General features: G+C 42.8%; 1 protein-coding gene across 6 annotated transcripts in view; it reads right to left on the bottom strand.

The window, feature by feature from the left end:
• LOC139262274 (alpha-(1,6)-fucosyltransferase) overlaps nucleotides 1–27,248 on the bottom strand; it is a 1,093,864-nt gene that overhangs the window by 585,844 nt on the left and 480,772 nt on the right. For all 6 annotated transcript variants that reach the window (XM_070877420.1, XM_070877419.1, XM_070877418.1 and 3 more), the window contains one exon: nucleotides 21,898–21,975. The gene's annotated coding sequence lies outside the window, so the exon portion shown is untranslated. The remainder of the gene's footprint in view (nucleotides 1–21,897; nucleotides 21,976–27,248) is intronic.

The raw sequence follows: 27,248 nt of genomic DNA, 5'->3' as shown, positions 1-27,248 counted from the left end.
TGTACGTCCTACATTGGACTCATCAATCACCTGAGAACTCATATTCGTGTGGAAGCAGGTCATCCTCGACTCCGAGGGACTGCTGAAGAAGAGACTACCTTGGACATTTTTGTCATTCTTCCTGTCTCCTCAATGTTTCTTTACTCCTAAAATCTTCCGGCTTTTAATGCTAACCTTGCAAAATCACTTACTTCTTGATTTACCTTGAATAACCTTTTCAATTTGGATCATGTTCGGCACTGTGTGCTTCCACCTTACACCTTGGTTTCTCAATTATAAACATTCATAAAACTGACAGACTTTGCACCAAATTATTTTTTGCCATTTGTTGGTCATATGGTTTTGTTCATCGTCAGTTTAGTTACAGGAGCTCCGGAAATTCTAAACACACATGCCAGGAGTAGGAACAAAATCTAAAACTGGAGACCTTCCAGTCTGTTGAGAAGTGAGGTTAACAGATTATCAGCATTAGAGAAACTTGGCTAACACATGATAAGAGTGCAGGCTAAATTTGCAGAGCTATAAATTACTTCAGCTACGACAACTTGTATTTATATAGTACCGTTAACGTAATAAAACATCCCAAGGTGCTTCACAGGAGTATTATAGACAAAAATGTGACACCGAGCCACATGAGGAGAAATTAGGGCAGGTGACATAGGGACAAAAGATTAATCTAGGAAGGGGAATAGTTCTTTATGACAAAGGGATAGAAGTTAGACAAATCAAAATCAGTTACAAATATAGTGGAAATATTGTGCACTGAATGAAATGATATCAAGGGGTAAAACTAATTATTTAAATTTGTCATAGGCCACCAGGTCAAGAGAAGTTAGACCTCAAACGTTATATTCAAATAAGGGAAGTAGAAACATAGAAACATAGAAATTAGGTGCAGGAGCAAGCCATTCGGCCCTTCGAGCCTGCACCACCATTCAATAAGATCATGGCTGATCATTCAACCTCAGTACCCCTTTCTTGCTTTCTCTCCATACCCCTTGATCCCTTTGGCGGTAAGGGCCATATCTAACTCCCTTTTGAATATATCTAACGAACTGGCCTCATCAACTTTCTGCGCTAGAGAATTCCACAGGTTAACCACTCTGAGTGAAGTAGTATGTGCGGATCAAACATAATTGTTGTGGGAGACCTCAATTTAAGAAAAAAAGGGAAGCTTATGTCATATACCGATAGCTAAATACTGTAGAATCTTTGGAGAAATATAGAAAGTTCAGAGGTAAAATTACAAAGGATATTAGGGATGCTAAGAGAGAGCATGAAAAATTATTAGCTCATAAAATTAAGGAAAACCCAAATTTGTTCTATAAATATATTAAGAACAATAGGATAACTAAACAAAGAGTAGGGCCTATTAGAGACCATGGGCTCAAAATTGGCCATGACTTGTTCCAATTTTTTTGGAGTAACTTGTTTTTTCTGGCATAAGTTAAAAAACGCCACTTTCCCCAATCAACTTGCTCCAGAGTAACTCAGTTAGGTACGATTTTTTTTAGTTGAGTTTTTTTTCCCCCAAAAGGGGGCTTTCCCAGCCACTTACGCCAGTTTTGGCCATTTATGCCACTTTGACCAGCTAAAACTTACTCCAAATCGACTTAGGTCAGCTTATGTGGCCAGCTCTGAAAAACCTTGAGGGCAGTTAAGAAATCGGCGCACATTCGTACATCGGCGGACATTCGGCCTGGGATAGGGGCGGGAAGGGAACCGGAGAGGATCTGAAACTAAACAACCAAGCACCAAACATTGCAAGGAAAAGCTCAAACAATTAAAATACTAATAGAAATCAAGTAAATTCTAAATCTTTAAAGTCAGCCTGGGAAGGCAACGGGCCAGCTTGTGCGTGAGGCCATTCGACCTGGGATAGGGGTGGCAAGACGCGCACTGGTAATCAAGTCAGCCAGGGCTCGGGGCGTCTGCAAATGAATGGGGGGAGGGGTCGGAGGGTTGGGCTGCGAAAGCAGAGCGACCGAACGCGGCATCGGTGGGGGTGGGGGTGGAGGAGGAGAGAGAGCGCGAGAAATGCTGGCCTCGATATCAACGGGGGGTGGGGTTGGGCTGGTGAAGCAGGGTGATCGAAGGCAGCATCCGTTGGGGGGTGGGGGGGGGAATGAGAGAGAGAGAGAGAGAGAGAGAGAGAGAGAGAGAGAGAGATACTGTCCTTTAAATCAACGGCGGGGCAGGGGGGGGCACACAATTTAAGGAATCAACACAGGCAGGGCACTGTTGCTTGCATTCAGCAGTTAATTCGGTTCACAGCTCTTCTCCTGGTACGAAAACAAAACCAGCTGCGATTACCTTTAAAAATGGCCGAGTGCCAAGTTTCGGCACTACTGATCATGTGCGCACTTCAGACCCGAAACCAATGCGCATGTGGAGAGCTGCCAGCAGAGTTTCTGGTGCAGGGCCTTAGCTCTTCCCCCCAATCGACTGGCCAGGCTGTGCCAAGCCATGGGACACGCAGCAGAGTGGCCAGGAGGGGGCTACATTTTTTCGGCGCCGTTTACAGCGCACAAAGTCGACGCATCTCGGGTGAGTACGCTGAACAATGGGGTTGGGGAAAATTGAGCCATATGAGGGTAATCTTTGTGTGGGAGCGGAAGATATTGGTATGGTTCTTAATGAATACTTTGCATCTGTTTTCATAAAGAAAGGGGCAATGCAGATACTGCGAGAGGAGGAGTGTGATGTTCTGGATGAAATAAACATAGTGAGAGAGGAGGTATTAAGGGGTTTAGCAGCTTTGAAATGAGATAAGTCCCCAGGCCCGAATGAAATGCATCCCAGGCTGTTCAGCGAAGGAAGAGAAGAAATAGCAGAGGCCTTGACCATCATTTTCCAGTCGTCTTTGGATTCAGGCATGGTGCCGGAGGACTGCTAATGTGGTCCCCTTGTTTAAGAAAGGAGAAAGGGATAAGCCGAGTAATTACAGGCCTGTCAGCCTAACCTCAGTGGTGAGAAAATTATTGGAAAAAATCCTGAAAGACAGGATAAATCTACATTTAGAAAGGCAAGGATTAATTAGGGACACTCAACACGGATTTGTTAAGGGAAGATATTGTTTGACTAAGCTGATTGAATTTTTTGAGGAGGTACCAGGAGGGTCGATGAGGGTAGTTCATATGATGTAGTATATATGGACTTTAGAAAAGCTTTTGATAAGGTCCCACATGGTAGACTGCTCAAGAAGGTTAAAGCCCATGGGATCCAGGGCAAAGTGGCAAGTTGGATCCAAAATTGGTTTGGAGGTAGAAGCAAAGAGTAATGGTTGATGCATGTTTTTGTGACTGGAAGGATGTTTCCAGTGGGGTTCCGCAGGGCTCAGTACTGGGTCCCTTGCTTTTTGTGATATACATCAATGATCTAGATTTGAATATAGGGGGTATGATTAAAAAGTTTGCAGATGAAACTAAAATTGGCTGTGTGGTTGATAATGAAGAGAAAGTCATGGACTGCAGGGGGATATCAATCTACTGGTCAGGTGGGCAGAACAGTGTCAAATGGAATTTAATTCGGAGAAGTGTGAGGTAATGCACTTTGGGAGGGCTAATAAGGAAAGGGTATACACATTAAGCGGTAGGCCACTTAAAATTGTAGATGAACAAAGGGACCTTGGAGTGCTTGTCCACAGATCTCTGAAAGTAGCAGACCAGGTGGATAAGGTGGTTAAGAAGGCATACGGAATGCTTGCCTTTATTGGCCGAGGCATAGAATATAAGAGCAGGGAGGTTATGCTTAAATTGTATAATACTCTGGTTAGGCCACAGCTGGAGTACTGCATGCAGTTCTGGTCGTCGTATTATAGGAAAACGTGTTTGCACTAGAGAGGGTGCAGAGGAGATTTACTAGGATGCTGCCTAGAATGAAGAATCTTAGCTATGAGGACAGATTGGATAGGCTGGGTTTGTTCTCATTGGAACAGAGGAGGCTGAGAGGAGACCTCATTGAGGTGTATAAAATTGAGAGGGGCCTGGATATAGTGGATAGCAAGGGCCTATTTCCCTCGGTGGAGGGGTTAATTATGAGGGGGCATAGTTTTAAGATGGTTGGTGGAAGGTTTAGAGGGGATTTATGGGGAAGCTTTTTCATGCAGAGGGTTGTGGAGGTCTGGAACTCACTGCCTGGAAGGGTGGTGGCTGCAGAAACCCTCACCACATTTAAAAAGGTGCTTGGATGGGCACTTGAAGTGCCGTAAAAAGTGGGATTAGACTGAATAACCACTTGTTGGCTGGCGCAGTTACGATGGTAAGTACTGCAGGGAATCGAATATGGCCAGAGTGATCTCCTGGACTAGTTTTGATCGCCTGGATGGGTCCGAGAGGAATTTTCCCAGATTTTATTTTCCCCCCCAATTGGCCTGGGTTTTTATCTGTTTTTTTGCTTCTCTCAAAAGATCACATGGCTCCGATTGGGGTGGAGTGTAGAATGTTGTAGTGCAGGGGGTGTCGCAATTGTGTGAGGCGGACTGGTTGGGCCGGATGCTCTTTACCTGTCCGCCATTGTTCATAGGTTTATATGTGACCTTCAGGGTTGCTGACCGAGGGCCATGTGGCTCTTTGTCATTCGGCGGGACACGATGGGCCAAAATGACCTCCTTCTGCGATGTAGATTTTTATGTTTCTATGTTAAGGATTACAATCGGACTAACAGGACATGATAATGGACTGTAAATGACCCAAATAATTAAAGAACCAGCAAGAGGGATGCAACATTGGAAAACATGGTGAAAACCATGCAAGCTACGTTGAGAAAGTACCTTGGAAATAGTAAGCACAATGTGGTGGAGTTTAGCATTTGGTTTTTGCTTGGGAAGAGGAGAAACACTATAGAAATTCTCAATTTTTACAAAATTTATTTCAAGGGAATGAGGAGGAAGCTGAGGGAACATAATGCTAATTTAATTTTTTAAAAAAGAGGCTATATCTAACCCAAGGAAATGCATGCCAGTCAGCCTGACATCCATTGTTGGGAAGGTACTGAGGGAGACCTGTAGGAACCAACGATGGAAATATAGAACTATAAAGAAAGTGTCAATATAGCTTTATGGCAGGGAAATTATGTCTAACAAATCTTTTGGAGTTCTTGGAAAAGATACCAAACCCTGTGGACAGGGAATGAACTCAACTATATTTGCATATCAGGCAGCATCTTTGGAAAGAGAAAAGGAATTAACGTTTCAGGTCAGTGACCTTTCATCTGAACTTTTGTCGAATGAAAGATCATCGACCTGAAAGTTAACTCTGTTTTTCTCTCTCCAGATGCTGCAAGATCTGCTGCGTGTTTACAACATTTTCTGTTTTTATTTCAGATTTTCAACATTCACAGTATTTTGCTTTTGTAAACATGCATCTCTATTGGCAGCCGGGCCTGGACTCCTTCAAAACGATTCTTTTTTGGTCTCTATAGAGGTTAAACAAAATTAATTCTAAATCAATAAATAATTCACCAGTGAAGTCTTCCTGCTTGCTTAATAAAACATTATTTCCAATGTGATCTTAACAAGGTAATGATTTACAGTAGACCAAATTTGTTTTATATGGTTTAAAAAAAGCTCTATCTGCTGCACTGTTGCTCATTCATGTCATTAATCTGTAGTGATGACAATAATTGGTGGTACAATAATCAGCACCATATTTTAATTCCCCTCAAATGGGAAAAGGCTGCAGACTTCCGTAACATATCATATAGTTAGTGCACTAAACATCAAAGTTCAGTAATATGGGACCACATGACTTTTGCCTCCAGCATCTAATTTTTGCCTCCAACTGCATAGTGCGTTTACGCCCATCAAAAAAGAATGGGAAATGTTGTGGTTCATTGTATGCGATCAGGAGTCTGTTTTACTGGGGCTGACCGTACAAACGCGTTTGCTATCTATGCTGAAAGATTACTAGTTGTATTTTGAGTAAATCCAATTTGGGCGCAGTCAGTGAAAATTTCCTCAGACCACAACATGGAACCATTTATTTCAATCACCTTAATCTTTTAACATCGCAAAGTGGTGGGCACACCAAAGATTCTTGGCCCGCCGTAATTTCTTATCCAGCACCTACAGGCAAGGATGACAAAGCGTATTTTGTAGACTGTACTCAAGAAAAGTAAAAAATTTTAGGAAATGGATACATAAAAGATTAGAAAAGTAGAAACACTGCACTTTAAACTGGCATTTACCACCGAGATCCGGCGGTTGGACAAATCTGATGTCACTTGAGATTATTATCCACCTTGTTTGAAACACTGCCACATGGGTAGAACATTTAAGACTAGTGGTGACAATGTTCAATATTCTTTAAAAAGGGGGTCAGCCAGAGAACACACAGAACAATGAACTAGGCTGGAAAATGTAATAAAGCAAGGGGAGGATTTTAGCTTGCTGGGAACCTCACAAAAGGATTATTTTATTCCTCCCTTCACAAAGAATTAAGATAATCTGGTTACAATTCCAATCAGTGTTGTTAAAGCTCGAATTTGTTTTCAACTACATCTCAGAATTACAAAGCCTATCCTTTCTACGGGTGAGCATGCACCTGGAAGAGATATCTATTAATGCTGAGACCAAAACTAATTTCTGCTGTCACCTTACCTATGTGTTTTTGGCACATGGTTTTGAGGGGACTGTCAATGTTTTCTCAACAGTATCTTGGCATTTCAATTGCAATTTCTTTGTTCCTGCTTGTGAGGGAAAGACAGAGACACTGCTGAGAGCTTTGGGCTAATACCGCAATACGCAACTCCGCACAGAGTTTAACCAAGCACTTCAAATAGGGCTACACTATGATGACATGGTTGGAAGAATCTTCGTGGAGTGTTGATTATTTACAGGGTTGCCATCTGGATAACAACTTGGAAAAAGGACAGGAGAATCATGGCTGGAGTTATTATTATTTTACTGATGATAAAAAAAAACTGAAAACATTGGTACTAACAGCTCAACGGCACAAAATACAAACTGGATTCTATTAAAAAAAACTTCAGCTATCCAGTTTGCATTTTAGAAGTTTCTTGTCAGTCGAAAGATTCGACTTACTTTGCAATGTTTGGGATTATTAAACAGATTTGGGATCAATTATTGTATTTTTGATTCTGTCACAGCAGAGAACAGTGAAATAGGCTGCAACCAATTTTAACAAATTCTACATTACCTGAGATTTGAGAGATTCCTTTCCACGGTAAACCACCGGTATGCATCCACATTGAACATAAGAACATGAAAACATGAGAACATGAGAACATAAGAAATAGGAGCAGGTGTCGGCCATTTGGCCCTTCGAGCCTGCTCTGCCATTCAACAAGATTATGGCAGATCTTCTACCTCAGCTATACCTTCCCGCACTCTCCCCATATCCCTTAATTCCTTTTGTTCCCAAATATTAAATCGACCTCGGTCTTAAATATACTCAGCTACTTAGCATCCACAGCTCTCTGAGGTAGAGAATTCCAAAGATTCACAACCCTTTGAATGAAGAAATTTCTCCTATCTCAGTCCTTTATTTTGAGACTGTGACCCCGTGTTCTAGGTTCCCCAGCCAGGGGAAACATCTGCTCAGCATTAACCCCATCAAGCCCCTGAAGAATTGTGTGTGTTTCAATTAGATCACATCCTATCCTTCTAAACTCGAGAATATAGGCCTAGTCTACTCAATCTTTCCTCATCGGGCAGTCCCCTCATCCCAGGAACCAGTTTAGTTAACCTTTTGTTGCACTCCCTCTAAGGCAAGTAGGAGACCAGAACTGTACACAGTACTCCAGGTGTGGCCTCACCAATGCCCTGTATAATTGCATTCAGACTTCTTTACTCTAATCCCTTTGTAACAAAAGCTAACATACCATTTGCTTTCCCAATTGTTTGCTGTGCCTGCATGTTAGCTTTCTGTAATTCATGTACAAGGACACCCAGGTCCCTCTGAATGCAAACATTTCTCAGTCTCTCACCATTCAAAAAGTATTCTGCTTTTTTGTTTTTCCTGAGAAGGTGGATAAATTCACACTTCACCACATTTTATTCCATTTGCCATGTTCTTGCTCACTCAGTCAACCTGTCGATATCTTTCTGCAGCTTCTTTGTGTCCTCCTCACAGCTTACTTTCCCAGCTAAGGGAGGTGAAAGGGAGGTCACGGAGTACTTTATATACTGATCTTCCCTTCAGTGAAGGCTGGCTGTGGTTTGATGGACTCAACAAAGGAGGATGTTTTGCCTCATAAAATGAGGTGAAAATGGTTTGCTGCATTGGGAAAAACTGAGTTAATTGGAAAGCAGCTCCTGTAAAGCAGTATTCCATCACAATTGCACTATGGAATGGTGCAGTACTGATCGAACAGTACAAGTCTCAGGGTCTGTAAATGGAGTGAATCACACTATTATGCTGACTGTCACAGCAGATGATAGCCAAGGCGATAACATCACGTGCAAATAAAATGGGCTGAGACAAACTTAGGACCTGAAATGGGACCTGCAGCATTTGACTTATAAAACTTGTATTGGAATACGGGTTCAAGTAATTTACAATCTGGAGTGAATGAATCTGCAACAATGTACACATTTCTGTCCACTTGTGGAAATTTACATACTTATAGTTGATCCAGGATACATGTTAAAAAAGGCAAGTCCTCGCAACTGAAAGCTATTATCAAAGTGAGCAAATATAAGCTTTCTTTGCTATACTTAGATGAACTGGAGTGAGAGAGAGATAAAAAAAAATGTATACAGGAAGAGCGTCCGAAATCAGGAAACCTCGGGATCGAGACCATTCAGGATTTCGGGTATTTCCAGATTTCAAAACGTTTTTCCGACGTCCCAAATCCTGAAATGCCTGGGCCGAGGTATTAGGGGGGGGGGGGAGGTTGGTAGTTATGGGTTCGGCAGCGGGTCGGGATTGGCGGCCAGGGAAAGCCTGCATTGAAGACCTGCAAAAAAAAGGGAAGTAAAAGTTTTTATTTTTTAATTATTTTTCAGCGATTCAGTAGGCAAGGGTTTTGTGAATTATTATTTTTTGTTTTTTTGGCATTTTGGGGGGGTGTTTTGCCCCCTCCCGAGGCCCAACTCGCAGTGGTAATAGGTTTTTAAAAAGTCAGGATTTCGGAACATTTTCCAGATTCCGGACGACCCCGCCACGGATCGGCCCGGTGTTCGGATCATTCCGAATTTCGGAACTCCGTATTTCGGCTGCTCAACCTGTATATTCTAAGAAATCAGGGATTCAAAATGTATAAAACTGATGCTATTATGTTATGTTAACAGTATCCTTAAATCCTTATGTTATATCGTTATGTTTGAACTGGAGCCAAAGTGTCTCCTCAGTATTAGATGCTTAGAAATGCTAATGTCTTGGTTTCCAGTGGATGGTATGGCTTCTTTGTACTATATACAATCTCTGTGCTGCTAAGCGATGATCTGTTGTTTTTAAGTTAAGACTTGAACCTTGTTTAGGTATTTTATGTATAATGTTAAAATAGAGGATTGAAGTTACTTTAACTGAACTGTGATAGGAGTGATGGTGAACAATTTTCTGCGTCATAAAAGAGATAATGATCCTGAAGCTGGCAGATTAATGGCTTGGGTCTCGAGATCAAAAAGGGAGGATAGAGACAAAAGGGATAAGACACGAATTTCAAAGCACGAACCCTGAGAAAGTATGCACAGCAAAGAAATGTGGCCAAAATCATGACACATCTTGAGAGGGTTCTGGATTCAGAATCGAAACAAAGAACTAGAAGCCCCATTGGGTATGGAGTTTTTAGGGGAACCTCTATAGGTCAAAAGGTCTCGTCAATATCCCATGTCAGGTCCACCCTTAAAAAGAGAGTAAAGTTAGCCTGCTCAAGGCTGTCTACACGAACGGTGTGAGGGGAGAGCAAAACAGAAGTTGGGGTGGTCGATGCTCTTTGAGCGATCCCATGCTTTACCGAAGGAAGCTTGAGACGAAGAGAAAAAGAGGCTGCAAGCTAGATAACTGCTCACTTGCGCAGCCGATTGTCCGATCGGATCAGTATCAGCTACTTGTCATGGTCGTATGTTTTTGCTGTATAACTATTGTGTTATATTCAGTCTTAAACTCTGATTAAACACAATGTACCCACCAGATTGGTTTACAGTCGATCCTGATTATTGAAGTGACCAGAGATGACCTTAACTTGGCTATTGCTAACAATTGACTAGTCTTAAAGGGGGCTAGACCAATTAAAAGAGGGGAGGTGGTGAACTACAAATCCTATCACCTTGCATTCACCAGGGTGGTGTGAAGACTGAAATGGAGCAAACTGGACTGATGCAGGACACTGCAGACTCAACATGAACGAGTTGTATCCAGTTTCACATGGAAAGTGCTTCCCACATCACGTTCCTAACCTTTGGTGTGCCAAGTGCAAAATTTAGCAACATCCCTCAGCAAGAACACTAAGAAGGCTGATACATAGGACACTCAGGAGATTGGTGTTGAAGCACATTGTTGGTGATGTAATCTGGCCCATACTGCATTTGAACTGGGAGTATTTGATGCAGAAACTAGGGGAGTGAAATTGCCCAAGGCTCAGATTGGGAGTGGCAACCTTTTGGGGCCGGGACTTTTAGCGCCCGCCGCGGAATTGCCCTTACCGCACTTCAAAGGAAGCGGAGCGCAGTCTCGCGAGCTCCATTTCCTTTGGGGGCGGGAACCAGGGTGCTACTGGAGCTCTGAAGGTAGCGCTACACGGACCCTTGGCGTAGCGCTGACATGCTTCACGCCCCGCCTTTTCAATTAAAGGGGAGGGCCGCTGCGCACTCTGCAAGGCCTCTGATGGCTTCCACGAGGTCACCAGGGCAGCGTGCAACTGGGCCTGCAGCTCGGCATCCACGATGGAGTGCCAGGCTGCACGATGGCAGCGTGGACCACACTAGGGCCGTCATCGTTGAGCCGACCGACAAAAAAAGATGGCAACCCGGGATGCTGGCACCCTTCCCGTTAACTCGCCCCCAAAGCGGATGTCGGCTAGCGTTGCGACCCGCGAAGCTGGTGTTGACATCCACTCACGGCAGCCTCGTGGCCTGCGTGGCAATTTCTCCCACAGAGCGTTAAGGGATCACCGCGCACAACGATGATGTAATTGCTGATTGCACAACAGCCTGGGGTGCGCGCTGCCATGGCTATAAAAAAGGGCAATTTTGCCCCCTCGGTCTCAAGATCTATCCCGTTCCCCAGCACTGATATTCCTCACCCTGATTATACCAAGTCTGTAAAATGCTTTGGAAAAGATTTAGAAAATACTTTCATGTAATAGGATGCAGGAGGTTTTGCTAAGCTTTTAGACTGAAAGCACCAACAGTAACCAACAAAATTCTGGTAACACAATAAGTCATTAATAAAATAGCCCAAGTTATTGTCTAGTGTCTGATTTCCAATAAACCTTCTGCTAAGCTGAGGTTCATTAAGCTTGTCTGAAATCTGGAGCCCAATCCTTATTCTACAGAGAATAAAAGCAAGAAAATACAAATTGATGCAAACGCATCATAGCGGGTTTCTGTTTCTACTAATCCTGTATCCTCAGCACATTCTTCAATTACAATGCTTAATAAAATATGAACAGAAAGCTCACATTCCAGTCTCAAGTTGGAGCACTTTCCCGCCCAATCCCCATATCCCTTGATTCCAAAAATCGATCTATCTCAGCAGTGAATATACTCAAAGACTCAGCATCCGCAGCCCTTTGGGGTAGAGAATGCCAAAGTTTCACCACCCGCTGAATGAAAACATTCCTCCTCATCTCAGTCTTAAATGGCCAACCTCTTATCCTGAGACTATGCCACCTAGTTCTAGACACTCCAACCAGGGAAACAAACTCTCAGCATCTACGCTTTCAATCCAATATATTCCTTACATCACAAACACACAGTCTGCAAGATGGCTTCATTAACACAGGAACTTATCAGATGACCTGTCCGGTTTATTCTTGTAAACAGAAATGGCTGCATTACCACAGTAGTCGACTAGGTGGTGCAGTAATCCACTAGGTGGAACGCTATTACACTTCTTCCTCCTTAATGAAGAAGTGATTACAACAATCATCACGCATAACGTGCATGGTTATACATAGCAAAAGATGTGGACTTATTTTGCTATATTTACAAATCAAACTTAATCACTGGTTTTCTGTTTTGAAGAGGATACCTTCGCTATCGAACAGAACCTACCAAACATGGTGTCAAACTTGGACTCATTCTAGGCTGATCCTGAGGAAAGTTTTCCTCCAAGGCATGCCCTTGATTTACATTTGAACTCTGCACGACTGTTTGTCTGCTTGACTCGGACACAAACTTCAATTCTGACTTTCTCTTAGACTTGTTTCTAGTACATTTGATGTAGGATATGCTCCTGTACTTGTAGTAAAACTATCTGATGAGTCAGAAATAATTGAAGCATTCCAACTTTCAACTCCTTCCACATCTGTAGGAAAAATATCAATATGAACAAACCTAACCTGTCCATGATCAACATCTTGACCAAATATGTGCGAGGACCACATATCTTCACCACTCTTCCTGGTAGCCACTTTAACCATTTATGGTGATGGTTCTTCACTCTCACCTTCTGATTCAATGTCACATTTCTCTCTTTTATTCTCTCTCTATCTTGATTCTCTTCCTGTCTTAATTGTTTCTCTTCTACTGACTGCGCCAGGTTTGGTTTTAACAACAAGAATCTGGTTCGTGGCTGTCATTTGAGAAACAACTCTGCTGGTGTTATTCCATTAGTTATATGAGGAGTATTACAAAATGTAATTAGAAAATTAGCCAATTTGTGGTCCAATGACAAATGTCGTTTCTTTGGATTTGGATCCAACATTTGTTTGATGAGGGAACGTTTTACAATTTGTACTGTGCACTCTGCTGCACCATTTGAAGCAGGGTGGTACGGTGGAACCATGATATATTTCACACCATTTTTGCTCATGAACTGTGCAAATTCTTCTGAACAAAATTGTGGTCCATTATCAGACACAATTTCTTTTGGGAGGCCATATAAAGAAAATAATCATCTCAAAATGTCAAATGTTTTACTTGTTATTTTCTGCATTGGAAACACACCTATCCACTTTGAATGGCTATCAATCACAGTGAACAATTGCTGTCTTCTAGCTCAGAAAAATCAATATGTAACCTTTGCCACACCCTGGGAGGCCATTTCCATGGCTGTAACGGTACTGATGATGGTTTCTTGCTTACCAATTGGCATGTTGTACACTGACCAATGATGTACTCTATATCTTTATCTAGACCTGGCTGCCATAAGTGACTGCATGCAAAACTCTTGCCAAGCACATGACCAGGTTCTGGTCATGGAGGTCTCCTAATAATTTGGACCTGAATTTATTTGGTATAACTACGTTTGCACCCCACATGATACAGTCTTTATCCACCATAATTCATTCCTACGAATGAAGTATGGATGAATATTTTTCTCTGATACCTGGTTTGGCCAGCCATGTGTGATGTAATCCTACACCTTTGGCATAATTGGGTCACGTTTGGTTGCACTACCAATCTCTTCAGCTGTGACTGGCAGTTCATCAATGTATGAAAAACAGAACACTTCTTCCCTATCGGGTGTAACTTGTGATGGGGAAGGCAATCTAAACTTTGCATCAGCATTACTGTGATCAGCTGATCATCTGTACTCAATGTCATATGTATATGCTGACAAAATTAAAGCCTATCTCTGCATTCGGGCTGCAGCTAATGTTGGAACTGGGAACTTTGGATGGAGGATTGCTGTCAGGGGCCTATGGTCCGTAACGAGAATAAACTTACGACCATACAAGTATTTGTGGAACTTCTTGACCCCAAAAATTAATGCCAAAGCTTCCCTTTCGATTTGCGCATAATTCCACTCACTGGCACTGAGAGTGCGTGAAGCAAAAGCAATTGGTCTCTCCTCCCCACTATGTAGTACAAGAGCACTGCCTCAACTCCAGGCGTCACATGCTAGTTTGATCTCCTTACATACGTCATAGTGAATTAACATGGTGCTCTCTACAAACTGGCTTTTACACTCCCTGAATGCTGTGTCGCATTCTGCTGACCATTTCCAATGGACCTGTTTTTTCAACAGCTCATTCAGTGGATGTAACAGAGTAGGCAAATTTGGTAGGAACTTCCCATAATAGTTCAAAAGACCCAAAAATGATTGAAGTTCAGTGACATTCTTAGGAGTGGTGCATTTCTGATTGCATCCAACTTTCCCTTGATTGAATGTAAACCATCTTTGTCTACTCTGTGCCCTAATTACTCCACTTTGTCTACTCTGTGCGCTAAATAACTCACACTTGCGAGCAGTCACTCATACTCTTGCTTCTCTAGCTGTTTGAGCATTTCATTCAATATGTTATTATGGATTTCCTGGTTTGTTTCTGAAATTAGTATGTCATCTAAATAACATACTACCCCTTCAATGCCTTGCAAAATCTGGTTCATCACCCTTTGAAATATGGCGTGGATGAAGACATTCCAAATGGTAGCCTATTAAATTAATATAGGCCTAGATGAGTATTTATAGTCAAGCGTGGCTTGGACTTCTCATCTAGTTCAAGTTGTAAGTAGGCATTTGTGAGATCCAACTTTGAGAAGATTTGACTACCTGTCAGTGTTGTGAACAAATCTTCTACATTCGGCAATGTATTGGAGAGTTTACTCTCTCGAACCTGGTTTACGGTTACTTTATAATCTCCACACAACCTTACCATCGACGATGTCCAACACCGCCTCCAGTGTGCCAGTACAGCCTTCGGTCGCCTGAGGAAGAGAGTGTTCGAGGATCAGGTCCTCAAATCTGGCACCAAGCTTATGGTGTACAGAGCTGTAGTGATACCCGCCCTCCTGTATGATCATTTCCAGCAGATACCTCAAATCGCTGGAGAAATGCCACCAGTGATGTCGCCGCAAGATCCTGCAAATCCCCTGGGGATTTAGACGCATCAACGTCAGTGTTCGTGATCAGGCCAACATCCCCAGCATCGAAGCACTGACTACACTCGACCAGCTCCGTTGGGTGGGCCACATGGTCTGCATGCCCGACACAAGACTCCCAAAGCAAGCGCTCTACTCGGAACTCCTACACGGAAAGTGAGCCCCAGATGAGCAGAGGAAAAGCGGCAAGGACACCCTCAAAGCCTCCTTGATAAAGTGCAACATCCCTACCGACACCTAGGAATCCCTGACCAAAGACCGCCCTAAGTGGAGGAAGAGCATCCGGGAGGGCGCTGAGCACCTCGAGTCTCCTCGCCGAGAGCATGCAGAAAACAAGAGCAGGCAGCGGAAGGAGCGTGCGGCAAACCAGATTCCCACCCACCCTTGCCTTCAACCACTGTCTGTCCCACCTGCAACAGAGACTGTAATTCCCGCATTGGACTGTACAGTCACCTGAGAACTCACTTTTAGAGTGGAAGCAAGTCTTCCTCGATTTCGAGGGACTGCCTATGATGATGATGAGCATCGGACTTAGGTACAACAACAATAGGTGTCGCCCAATTACATAGATCTATCTTAGAGATAATGTTCTCAGTTTCTAGTCTTTTTGAGTTCTTGCTCAACTTTCTCCTTGAGTGCATATGGAACAGGACGTGCCTTGCAGTAAACTGGTCTAGCATCCTTCTGTACAGACACTCGCCTTGAATCGGACTGTCCGTTTCGCACAACATCTTCAGATACTTCTTGACGACATCATCATTCGATGCAAATCTCGTTTCAACATGAAAAATCTCACTCCAATCCAGCTTCAGTGATCCCAAACAATTTCTTCCTAGTAAGAGAGGCAAGCTCTGAAATTGATCCTTGTATTTCACCGGTACGGTGATACAACCTACAACAGGAATGTTTTCTCCAGAATAGTCTCGCAGCTCGCTCTTAGATTTCTCCAATGGGAAATCACGTAATTTGTTGAGATACAGCGATTCCAGTACTACACTCAAGGGTGCACCAGTGTTGATTTCCATGGGTATCTTGGTTCCTGCAACATCTACTTGGATGATGATACTTTTCGAATCGCTGTTAGATACCCTCGTGCTCCTGTTGATGTGTATCTCCTCATCCTGTTGCTTTTCCTCCATGCTATGTACTCTCTGGCTTGTCCTTCGGATTGATGGGAACAAGCAAATTTTTTGAAAGTTGGTTACTCTTCAGTCGGCATGCCTTCCCAAGATGCCCTGTTTTCTTGCAGAAGAAACACTCTGCCTTCACATATGGATAACTTTGAGCAATGTGTTGTCCCAGGCACCAATAGCATGACTTCAATGTATTGTTACCTTGGCCAGTTGCTGAGGCCTTGAGGCCCAACTGCCTTTTACTTTTAACCTGCAGACGATTCACCCCGGTTGTCTGACGACTGCAAATGGTACAAAATTCTCGGGAATATTGGTTGGCCATATCCATTGACATAGCTGTCTGACAAGCAAATCAAAAGACAAGTTAGGAGTTGTCAATAACATCCTCCTGATTGCTTCATTTTTCATCCCACAAACAAAGCAGTTATGCAATGCTCAGTACTGAAAGTTTCCGACAATGAATAGATAACTTCTTTAATGCTACAATGTACTCACTGATACTTTCGTCGGTTAACTGATCTCGCATTCCAAAACGATAACTTTCAACAATTGCCAGGGGCTCAGGACTGTAGTGCTGGTCTCCATTAATGACCTGTCCTTTGGCTTGATGGAAACAAGCACATTTTTCAGGGTTTCATACACCTCGGGGCCTGCTTCAGTCAAGAAAATAGCCCATTTTCTTCCCAAAACTACCCGGTTACGGTTTTCATCATCGGGAACTTCGATGATATTATTCATGGTGAAAAACATTGCTAGCCACTCCACATATGCTCCGCAAGTCTCACAGTTGTGATGGAATTCACCCAATTGCCCTATTATTCCCATAGGCACGGCCATCTGGACTCTGGCAGTTCAGCCAAGTGTGCTTGTAATTTAGCATGGATTTTTAGCTGTTGTGCAAACAAAGGACCTTTCTACTCTCTCTGTTGTTTGGCTGGAATCATCTACCAACAAAAATTTCAGCTAGGGCATCTGATTATCCAATCCTTCATCATCAATGTGATATATTCCTTACGACATCACAAACACATAGACTGCAAGATGGCTTCATTAACACAGGAACTTATCAGGTGACCGGACATATCTAACCTTGTAACCAGCAATGGCTGCATTACCACAGTAGTCCGCTAGGTGGAGCATAAGTCCACTAGGTGGAACTATATTACAAATCCCCCTCAGAATCTTGTGTGTCTCAATGAGATCACCTCTCATTCTTCTAAACTCCAGAGAGTATAGGCCCATTCTACTCAATCTCTCCTCACAGGACGACCCTCTCATCCAGGGATCAATCTAGTGAACTTTCGTTGCACCGTCTCCAAGGCAAGTATATCCTTTCTTAGATGAGGAGGCCAAAACTGTGCACAGTACTCCAGGTGCGGTCTCACCAAAGCCCAGTACAATTGGCGCAAAGCTTCCTTACTCTTATACTCCAACCCCCTTGCAATAAAGGCCAACGTGCCATTTATCTTCCTAATTTCTTGCTGTACCTGCATGCAAACTGTTTCTCATATGAGGACATTTAAATCTCTCTGAATACCAACATTTAATGGTTTCTCACCATTTAAAAAACATTCTGTTTTTCTCTTTTTCCAAAGTGAATAACCTCACATTTCCCCATAGTATACTCCATCTGCCACCTTACTGCCCACTCACTTAAACCTTGTGTCTTCCTCACAGCTTACTCCAGAGAGTATAGGCCCAATATAGCTTTGTATCAGCAGCAAACTTGGATACATTGCACTTGGTCCCTTCATCGAAGTCCTTAATATAGATTGTGAATAGCTGAGGCCAGCACTGATCCTTGCAGCACCCCACCAGTTAGAGCCTGCCAACTGAAATATGACCCATTTATCCCTACTCTGTTTTCTATCCATTAACCAATTCTCAATCCATGCTTGTACCTTCACCCAAACCCATAAACCGTTATGTGGCAGCTTATCCAATACCTTTTAGAAATCCACTGGTTCCCCTATGTTCACCCTGCTAGTTACATCCTCAAAATCTCTAATACATTTGTTAAACATGATTTCCCTTTCATAAACCACGTTGAATCGGCCTAATCATATTATGATTTTCTAGGTGCTATGTTACCACTTCCTTAATAATGGATTCCAGCATTTTCCCGACAACTATTGTCAGGCTAACTTACCTGTAGTTCCCCGTTTTCTCTCTCCTTCCTTTCTTGAATAGCAGGAGGACATTTTCTACCTTCCAATCTGCTGGGACCATTCGAGAATCTAGGGAATTTTGGAAGATCACAAGTGATGAAACCTTCAGTGGTCATCCTGTGATAAAACCTCCAGGAATATGTTTAACCAGAGTTGGGAACCCAGAACATTGGTGGAAACTGCATACCGCACAGGAGGCAGTGTCACATCATAGGCACTCGGTGCTATCATGTATTCTACATGGCTACTGTTGGTGCTATCACAAAGTGTGCCACCAAAGGGCACAACAGTGGGAGACTTGTAGGTTACCTGTACAGGTGTGCCTGGCCTAGTATAAAAGGCAGGGCACCAGGTGTGATCCTCACTCTGGAGTTATCAATAAAGGACGAAGGTCACTCCAGTTCAAGTACAACACATTGCCTCGTGGAGTCATTATCAGAGTATCCACGGACACAACAGGTGCAAACTACATTCAGTCCCTATGCTAATGCTGCAACAGAAGGAGAAGAAGTTATTAACATGCCAACTACATACTATTTGTGAGAGATACAAATAGTAACACATGATGAAAACTCAAATAAAGCCAGTGAAAAACCATCCACTCATGGGCACTAGGCTTCAGAGGCAGTCTTGTAATCTGACAACACAGTGCATCTGCTTGCTTTTACTTCTGACTCATCTGCTTACTATAGCATCCTTTAATACAAGTCTTGTATCTATCCAGCCTCAACAGGAGTATTATTTGAAGCACCACTGCCCGGTCTCTCCCCACTCTATCTCCCCCTCCTAAGCATTTCAGCTGTACACATTCTGTAATTACTCACCACTTCTGAGAGTGTGCTCTCATGGACTATCAGAAAAAAGCTTTCAGGATCTCCAGAGCATCCACTTTGCAAAGGATCAAAAATCCTTTGTGATTAAGAACCCTGGCTGACTCCTGATTTCTGCAGCAACTGCTCAGTCAGTTGAGTCATGCAAATTGAGATCTGGGCTGCACCACACAGACACAGTGCCACTTAGGCTGCTCTGTCTTGTTACCATTATTGCACCAACCCAAGTCAACACCAAACAAGATGACAAAAGCCCATCAAGCTTTCTTTTGAAGCAAGTCACTTAATTTGGTCTCCATTAAAGCCTTTTATGAAACATTCTGCCATGATTAGATATCAATTCTTTTTTAAAACGAAGCTCACAGCCAGAATTACTGCTTAATCTTATAAAGCCATGTAGTGTGCTGGAAATGAATAGCAATTTTAGCAGCAATATGCTTTTTGTGTGAAACTAGATTGCCAACTTCATTAATTCAATATCAAACACCTGGAACTCAGGCAAAATGTCCCCCTTTTTAGCCATCAGCCTCGGCATTAATGAGAAGGAAAGTTAAACAACTTTTGATCAGATGCTGGTCGGGAACACTTATGTATGGAAATTTGGCAGGTGTTGAAGTTAAGGAGCCCTGCAATGATCACGTAACAATTCCTCTCCAACGCCAACCACTCCTAAGTATTTAGGAAAAATGTTAACCAGCGAAATAAAAATCTTGATGCCTACTGGTTTGTTTGGCTGTGACAATGTTTACAGTGCTCTAGGAGAGTTCAATAACAACCTGTATTTATAAATCACCTTTAACATAGTAAAAACGTTCCAAGGCGCTTCAAGGAGCATTATCAAACAAAATATGACACTGAGCCACATAAGGAGATATTATTTCTAACGAAGGGTCATCGACCTGAAATATTAACTCGGTTTCTCTCTCACAGGTTCTGCCTGACCCGCTGAGATTTCCAGCATTTTCTGTTTTTATTTCAGATTCCAGCATCCGCAGTATTTTGCATTTGTGTAAGGAGATATTAGGATAGGCTTGGTCATAGAGGTAGGTTTTAATGTGCATCTTAAAAATAGAGAGAGCTAGAAAGGCGGAGAGGTTTATGGAGGGAATTCCAGAGGTAAGAGCCTAAGCAACTGAAGGCATGGCCACCAACGGTGGATCGATGAAAATCAGGATGTGCAAGGGGCCAGAATTGGAGGAGCGCAGAGATCACAGATGGTTGTAGGCAATGTTACCCCTAATTTTTCTTGTGCGCTCAGTGCAAGCCCTTCGGTTTCATTCATGTGCAAAACTTACAATTGAAAAAGCTGGTCCCGGGCCGTGCGGGACCAGCAGAGAGCTGTGTGGCCATGGAGCTTATAGGAAACATTGGTTGGTGGGGCTGGAGGAGGTTATAGATATAGGGAGGGGCGAGGCCCTGGAGGGATTTGAAAATAAGGTTGAGAATTTTTAAATCAAGGCGTTGCCAAACTGGGAGCGAAGGTAGCTCAACAAAGGTGTTGGCCGATTTTTGGATCCGCTCACATTTATGGAGGGGGCAAGATGGGAGGCCAGCCAGGAGAGCATTGAAATAGTTGAGTCTAGAAGTAAGAAAGGTATGGATGAGGGTTTCAGCAGTGGATCAGTTAAGGCAGTGGCAGAGACAGGCGACATTACGGAGATGGTAGTAGGTAGTCTTAGTGATGGAGAGGATATGGGGTTGGAAGTTCAATCTAAGAATCCACAGTTTGCAATCTCCTGTTACTGAACCCAGACATTTTTCATCTCTGGGCTCCTCCCAATCGCAGTATCAGAACTTTCGGGTAAGTGAGCCGCATAGGGGCAGGGACGAGGAACCGATCTGCATTATGAAAAATGTACCTCAGTGTTGTAAATTTTTCTTCACCATATATATACGCTTAATGGTTTTATGCGATTAAAAAAAACCAGGAAAGAAGAATACAGCAGAGATATTACACTGTGGATCACTGATGAGAGACCCTGATAACGGAGGAGAATGCAGCAATAAAAGTGCATTTACATTGTACCTGCAGCATCAGTGCAACACTGATGCTCTAGTTATGACGCAAACTCAGCCTGCACCCGAAGTCAAGGCCTGCCCGAATAGGGGAGTGAAGAGTGAGAGCTCTTGGGGCAGGAGTGCCACTCTTCTCCAGAGTCAGTGCAAGGTTTCAAACTCAGTCCAGACCCTTGTTAACCCTGGAGTGTATGTGAGATGTCAGTCCAAGGGAAAAAGAGCACAGAAAGATAGTTTATTAAAAAAATCAAAAGTATTGTTTGAATCAGTAAGCAAGGATGAACACAACGTTCTTTTTTTTTAACATTCCCTTTCTCAGTATGACGACCAAGGTCACATACCTTTTCCCAAGCTGAGAGGCTGGACAGATAATTGCTCCCAGGCTCCTGTCACTGCTCTCTTGAGCTGGCCTCTTGGAGCGACTGAGGAGGGAAGACAGGGATCAGCCCTCCCACTGGGAGAGCATTCGGGCTCCACTCCCTCAACTTGGTACAGTCGAGAGCAGGAGGTCGTCAGGAGGGAATGGGAGCTGTCACTGCAAGTCCGCATTCTCCCCACTTGTCGAAGTCGCTGTCTTCAACTCAAACACGTAAAACAAAGTGCGTGTTTTATATGCTGAAGCTAAAGTGCTTTTGACAGATTTATCAGTAGGACGGTTCGATTTGCCTCTTTAAAAAGAGACATTAAATGGACCTACGAGTTGGAAAACTGCAACACAATAATTCCAGCGAAGCTGCAAAGCTTTAATTCAGCAGAAAACGTTTTATTTTCCACCACCTCCCTTTGAGAAAACGCATTACCTTTTCGTCTTGGAATATTTTCTTATCTTCAGATGCAGAAAGCACAAGACACCTCTCTGCCAGCAGGGTGTTCTTTCACTGCAAAAGAAAAGAGTGGAATTCATTATCTATTAACGCTTACAAGAAATAAAGCTCTGCTCAGCAAGAATTGCAAGTCCAGCAAACAGAGAGGAACGTCATTTCCTTGCACTCACATTCTTTAAAAAGGAGAGAGAAGAAGAAAAATTGGTTTAAAATATTTTATTTACATCTTTAAATTTTTCAAGAGAAATCTTTGGGTTCTCTTTCTCCTTCAATTCCTTCAACATCTATCCTCACCACTTCATCAGTTCTAATGAAACTTTTCGGCAATTATGTGGAGGATGTGCGCGGAATTCAGGAGCCAATTTCAGCAGACGGATTATGTGGTAATTAAAGCTTTGAAAAATGACTTGGATTTGCTTCAGAATAATTCCATGCAGCCAACAAAGGATTCCCAATGGATTGTTGGAACATGTGAAGGAAAAAAAAAATGAACCTGCCAAAAATGAGCCAATAAATACCACATCTGGCTCTCCTGGGCCAGGACTAAAGCTTTGTTCAATTAATGTTTTGTTTTCCATTAAACTTGACTGGAATGAGAAGCAGGATGAAGAGCAATAATACATAGCCAAGCATTTAGTCACTGGAGAATCCGCAGCTCTCACAGCACGGTCATTCTGACAAGACTTCATCCGAACAGTTTGATTCATCTCCTTATCCTCCATCGTTCTGGAGCTGGGAGATGGACATGCAGACCACTGCCAATCTCATCCCTATTCTCAGCGAGTTAGAAAGGTGAACTCTTCCTGAGGTTAGACAGTGGCGCCCCCAGGAGACCCACAGGCGGCTGCTGTCTAGTGGAGAACAGATAGATTTTATCAGGTGCCTCAGGAAGCTTAATCATGCTGGGAAGCCTACAGAGCAGGCAGCATAAAGAACTGGATAAAAGCTGATAACTCCCCCAAATTAGGTTTACATTCCTAAGAATTATCACTTCAGTTAAATAATTTAAAATTTATTATTTAACTGAAATAATACATTTCAGATATTGGGATAACATTGCAGAGAAGAAATTATCCTCACCACATTAACTCAGCAATAGGCCTCCAAGGCCCACATCGGCCTCAGCAACAAGCTTAACAACAACCCAACTCTGAACCAGTTGGTTTGAGCTCCTAATGCTGGTTTTTACTGTGTCTTTCTAGCCTTGGGGAATCTGGCCATTTTATCTTTTATATTGCTGTTTGCTGCATGAGTCCTGGGTTTTTGGTAGCCAAAAGCACTAGCACAATATACGTGTGACTTTTCAAACCTTTTTTTTAAAAAAGGTCACGAGAAAGTATTTGTCAGATCTCTTGCACATGAAAATCACTAAAGAACATCACAGCAAAAGAATACATGGCTTTTCCAACCCTTCTCCCTCCACTGACAAAAAATGACGGTTGGTGTGTACCTCCGGAGTACGCCACCGACCTGCGAAAAGAATAAGCACCAACTGATGTCGGCTCTCCTGCGAAAACTTGCAGTCTGATGCTGCGAGACGGAGAGCAGCTAATGGCCCACGGATCCCAGGGATGCAGTCTGTGCGGAAGTGTACCTGGGATCACATGGGCCAGTTCCAATCAGAGAACAGATTGTCATTCATTCATTTAAAATACTGCAATACTACAGCCTTTAAAATACTATCAGATTTAGCTTTTATCGTGGGAATCCAATTTATTACTCATAATTCCCACTTCTAAACAAATGCTGTGCACTGTACAGAAAGCTATGAAATATTTTTTAAAACCTGCAGCTTTAACAGACACTAGGATTGCTTCTCAGTAAAGCTGTTAAGTCATTATTTTTTTTTTTAAAAAAGCATTTTTTTTACCTCAGGTATTCCCTAACGCTGTGAAAACAGGACCTGCACCCGTTTCCACCAGCCATAAAATATCCGTACGTAATTGCTGGGCAGTTGTTGGGAAAATAGCCCAACTCTGCGCCAGCAATTATGGTTTTCATAGGCGGAGCAGATGGCCTGACAACATGTACACTGGCAAGCCGCAAGCTCAAGATTTAGCGCATATATCCCGAACTTTCGGTGGATTTCAAAGGTGGTAATACGGCGTACTCAGAGAGACTCCTTTAAAATGGTGCAGTCGCTCTCGGAACCCCTTTAAAATGGTGCAGTCTCGGAATCCTTTTGCCAACAGCTGAGCTTCATTATTTCAAACCTCTCATTAGAATAACAACTTTTATTTGTTTTTTAAGTTAGGGAAGGGGTTCAATTAAGAGCTGAGAAACTGCAACTTGCTAGTACTTATTAAATTAATAACTTAGAACAGATAAAATAATTAAACAATGAAACTAAAATATTGATTGAATAAAAGCTTTAATTCATAAATAAATAATAGGTTGGAGATGGCAGGACAGGCGGTGTGTCGTAACTGCAGCATGTTTGGAAATCTCTGCCCCGGAGGGCTGTGGATGCTGAGTCCCTGAATATATTCAAAGCTAAGATAGATAGATTTCTGGAGTCTAGGGAAAATCAAGGGTTATGGAGATCGGGTGGTAAAGGGGAATTGAGGTCGATGATCAGCAATGATCTTATCGAATGGCAGAGCAGGCTCGAAGGGCCATCGGGCCAACTGCTCCTATTTCTTATGTTCCAATAAACTTTTCACCTGGTCTAACCTGAAGCTCCCTTAAAGGAGGTAAACCTGAGCAAGCCCCAACATATACACACTGCCCGTCAGTTCCTGGGAGTTTGCAATCATCATGCTTGGCTTATATGTGTATATGTTGGGGCTGGCCTGTTTTGGCTGCACAAGAGTTTGTCTTGAAAAGCAGTGACATGAACAACGCAGTGTTCCAATCATGGAAGTGGAGATTCATTTCAGCTCGGGGTAACCAATAGAGCAGAAAGAGAAATGAAAGGCAGAGTCACCCACTGTATTCTGATGAAGCCAATGGCTGGCCTGAGGGTTATCAGCACATTCTCTATTCATAATACAGATTTTTAATCTCAAATAAATGTTCACCTTCCTGAAAAAGAACAAAAATACCCTTCAAACCAATTTATCACTCATCCAGCTTCTTGATTAAGCATTTTTGTTTTAAAAGCCCTGCAGAAGTTCACACATAATAAATCTGTTGCTAAGATGGGGGGAGGGAGGATATTTTTTGAACAATAAGACAGTTTCATGCTGCCCAGGCCACAAAATGACCAGCTTATGTCGACAATATGATATATAAACTTAAATATAGATTAATAAAATGATGCCTCCAAGAGTATAATAACTTAATTTGAGGTCTGGATTGTTATTCAATTTTTGTGCACAACTAGTACATCTAAATGGCATTTGAACGTAGTTCACTACCATCCATCATCATTATCGGTGAAGGGAACAATACAGTTTCTTAAATTAAACTTCAAACATAGATCCACAGCAGCTAGAACAAGAAGGGCACATGAAAAGCTGAGAAGACAGTTGTTAAAAGCCTACGAGATCCATGGCTTTATAAATAGAAGCATAGAGTACAAAAGCAAGGAAGTTATTGTAAACCTTTTCAAATCACTTGTTAAACCTCAGCGTGAGTATTGTGCCAATTGTGAACACCATACTTTCGGAAGGAAGTGGGTGCAGAGGAAATTTACCAGAATGGGACCAAGGAAGAGACTGAGAAGCTGGGATTGTTCTCCTTAGAATACAGAAGCTTAAGGGAATATTTAATAATGGTGTGCAAAATTATGAGGGGTTTTGATAGAGTAAATAAGGAGAAACTGTTTCCACTGGCAGAAGGATTCGTAACCAGCGGACTCGGATTTAAGATAATTAGTAGAAGAACCGGGGGGGGGGGGGGGAGGTGGGAAAGAGGAGGTGAAATTTCTTTGCGCAGCGAGTTGTTACAATCTGGAATGCACAGCCTGAAAGGGTGGTGGAAGCAAATTTAGTATTTAGGGGAATTGGATAAATACTTGAACAGGAAATATTTGCTGAGCTATGGGGAAAGAGTAGGTCAGTGAGACTAATTGGACAGCACTTTCAAAGATCTGGCACAGGCACGATGGGTCGAATGGCCTCCTTCTGTGCTGTATGATTCTATGAACTTGGTATCTTATGAGCTGCAGTCCCTGTAAATTATTATGGTTGCTATTGTAGGAAATAACTTACATTTATACAGCATTTAGTCACATCCTCAGAGCATTTCAAAGAGCTTTTAAACTGATTGATTACTTTTGAAGTGTTGCAGTTTTCAAAAAGATTTTAATCAAAAGAAAAACTGAAAAGTTTGGAAACCTGAATAATGACAGAAAGTGCACAGCCACTCAGTTCTAATGAAGAAATAAATGTTAACTTACATTTTCAGATTCTGACATGCTATGCATTTCCAGTATTTTTAAATTATAAATTCAGTAGCATTGATCAATCTTTGCCAGCTCATCATTTTGTAAACGCGAAGCCGAAAACCTTGTAGGATGTCACCACAAATCACAACAATGATGGTAGTGACTGTGATCTGATCCAAAGTATGAAATCCATAGATGCTAACCGGAACTGATTGTATTTGCAGAAGTTCCCTGTGAAGGCGCTCAGATAATAGACGTGGGGAGTATTGCAAATACCACCGCAGCTTGTAGAAAAGTACTGTAACAATTGCTTCAGTAGCTTCATGTTTTGCTTGGCCAACCAAGTGTGTCTGAAGTGTCCAGAAACCCATCACCATGACTAAATCTCTCCAAACCAAACTACTAAGATATGCACATAAGTAGAATTTTTATTTGTCCAAAGAGACACACTCCAATCCTAGAGACCTTGGCCAGAGGTTGGCGAAAGCTATGTCTTCCAGATGCCCACATGTGCGTCGAGGCACTGCTGGATGTTAACCAGTTGTGCAGCTTCACTACAAATTACCGCTGTGCTTCACCTTCTGTGATGTATGCACCTGTGCGTATGCTCACAATTTAGTAGAGCTGTTACAGCTGCTGCTTGATTTCTGGCTGCACTTCAGTCCCACGCTCCTGAACTTTAGGCACCCGGTGTGGAGGGGAGCGGGCAGGTCGGAGGGCCTCCTCATAGGACTGCTCCTGGACCTGGGCGAGGTGGCCATTAACCGGACCAGGCAGCAGACGGTCGTTTAGCCCCACTGCCTGCCTCTCTTCCGCAGCTACATTCGCGTCAAGGTGTCCCTGGAGCTGGAGCACGCGGTGTCCACCGGTATGCTCGTGGCCTTCCGTGAGAGGTGGGCGCCAGAGGGACTGGTGTGCATCATCACCCCCGGCAACCAAATTTTAATTAGATTATTAGTGTTTAAAGCTTAATTTGTTTAATTGCTGGTTTTTAGTG

The sequence above is a fragment of the Pristiophorus japonicus genome, chromosome 4 (assembly GCF_044704955.1).
Source record: "Pristiophorus japonicus isolate sPriJap1 chromosome 4, sPriJap1.hap1, whole genome shotgun sequence".
NCBI lineage: Eukaryota > Metazoa > Chordata > Chondrichthyes > Pristiophoridae > Pristiophorus > Pristiophorus japonicus.
The sequence above is the reverse complement of the archived record's forward strand: the minus strand, read 5'-3'. Positions and strand labels throughout refer to the sequence as shown.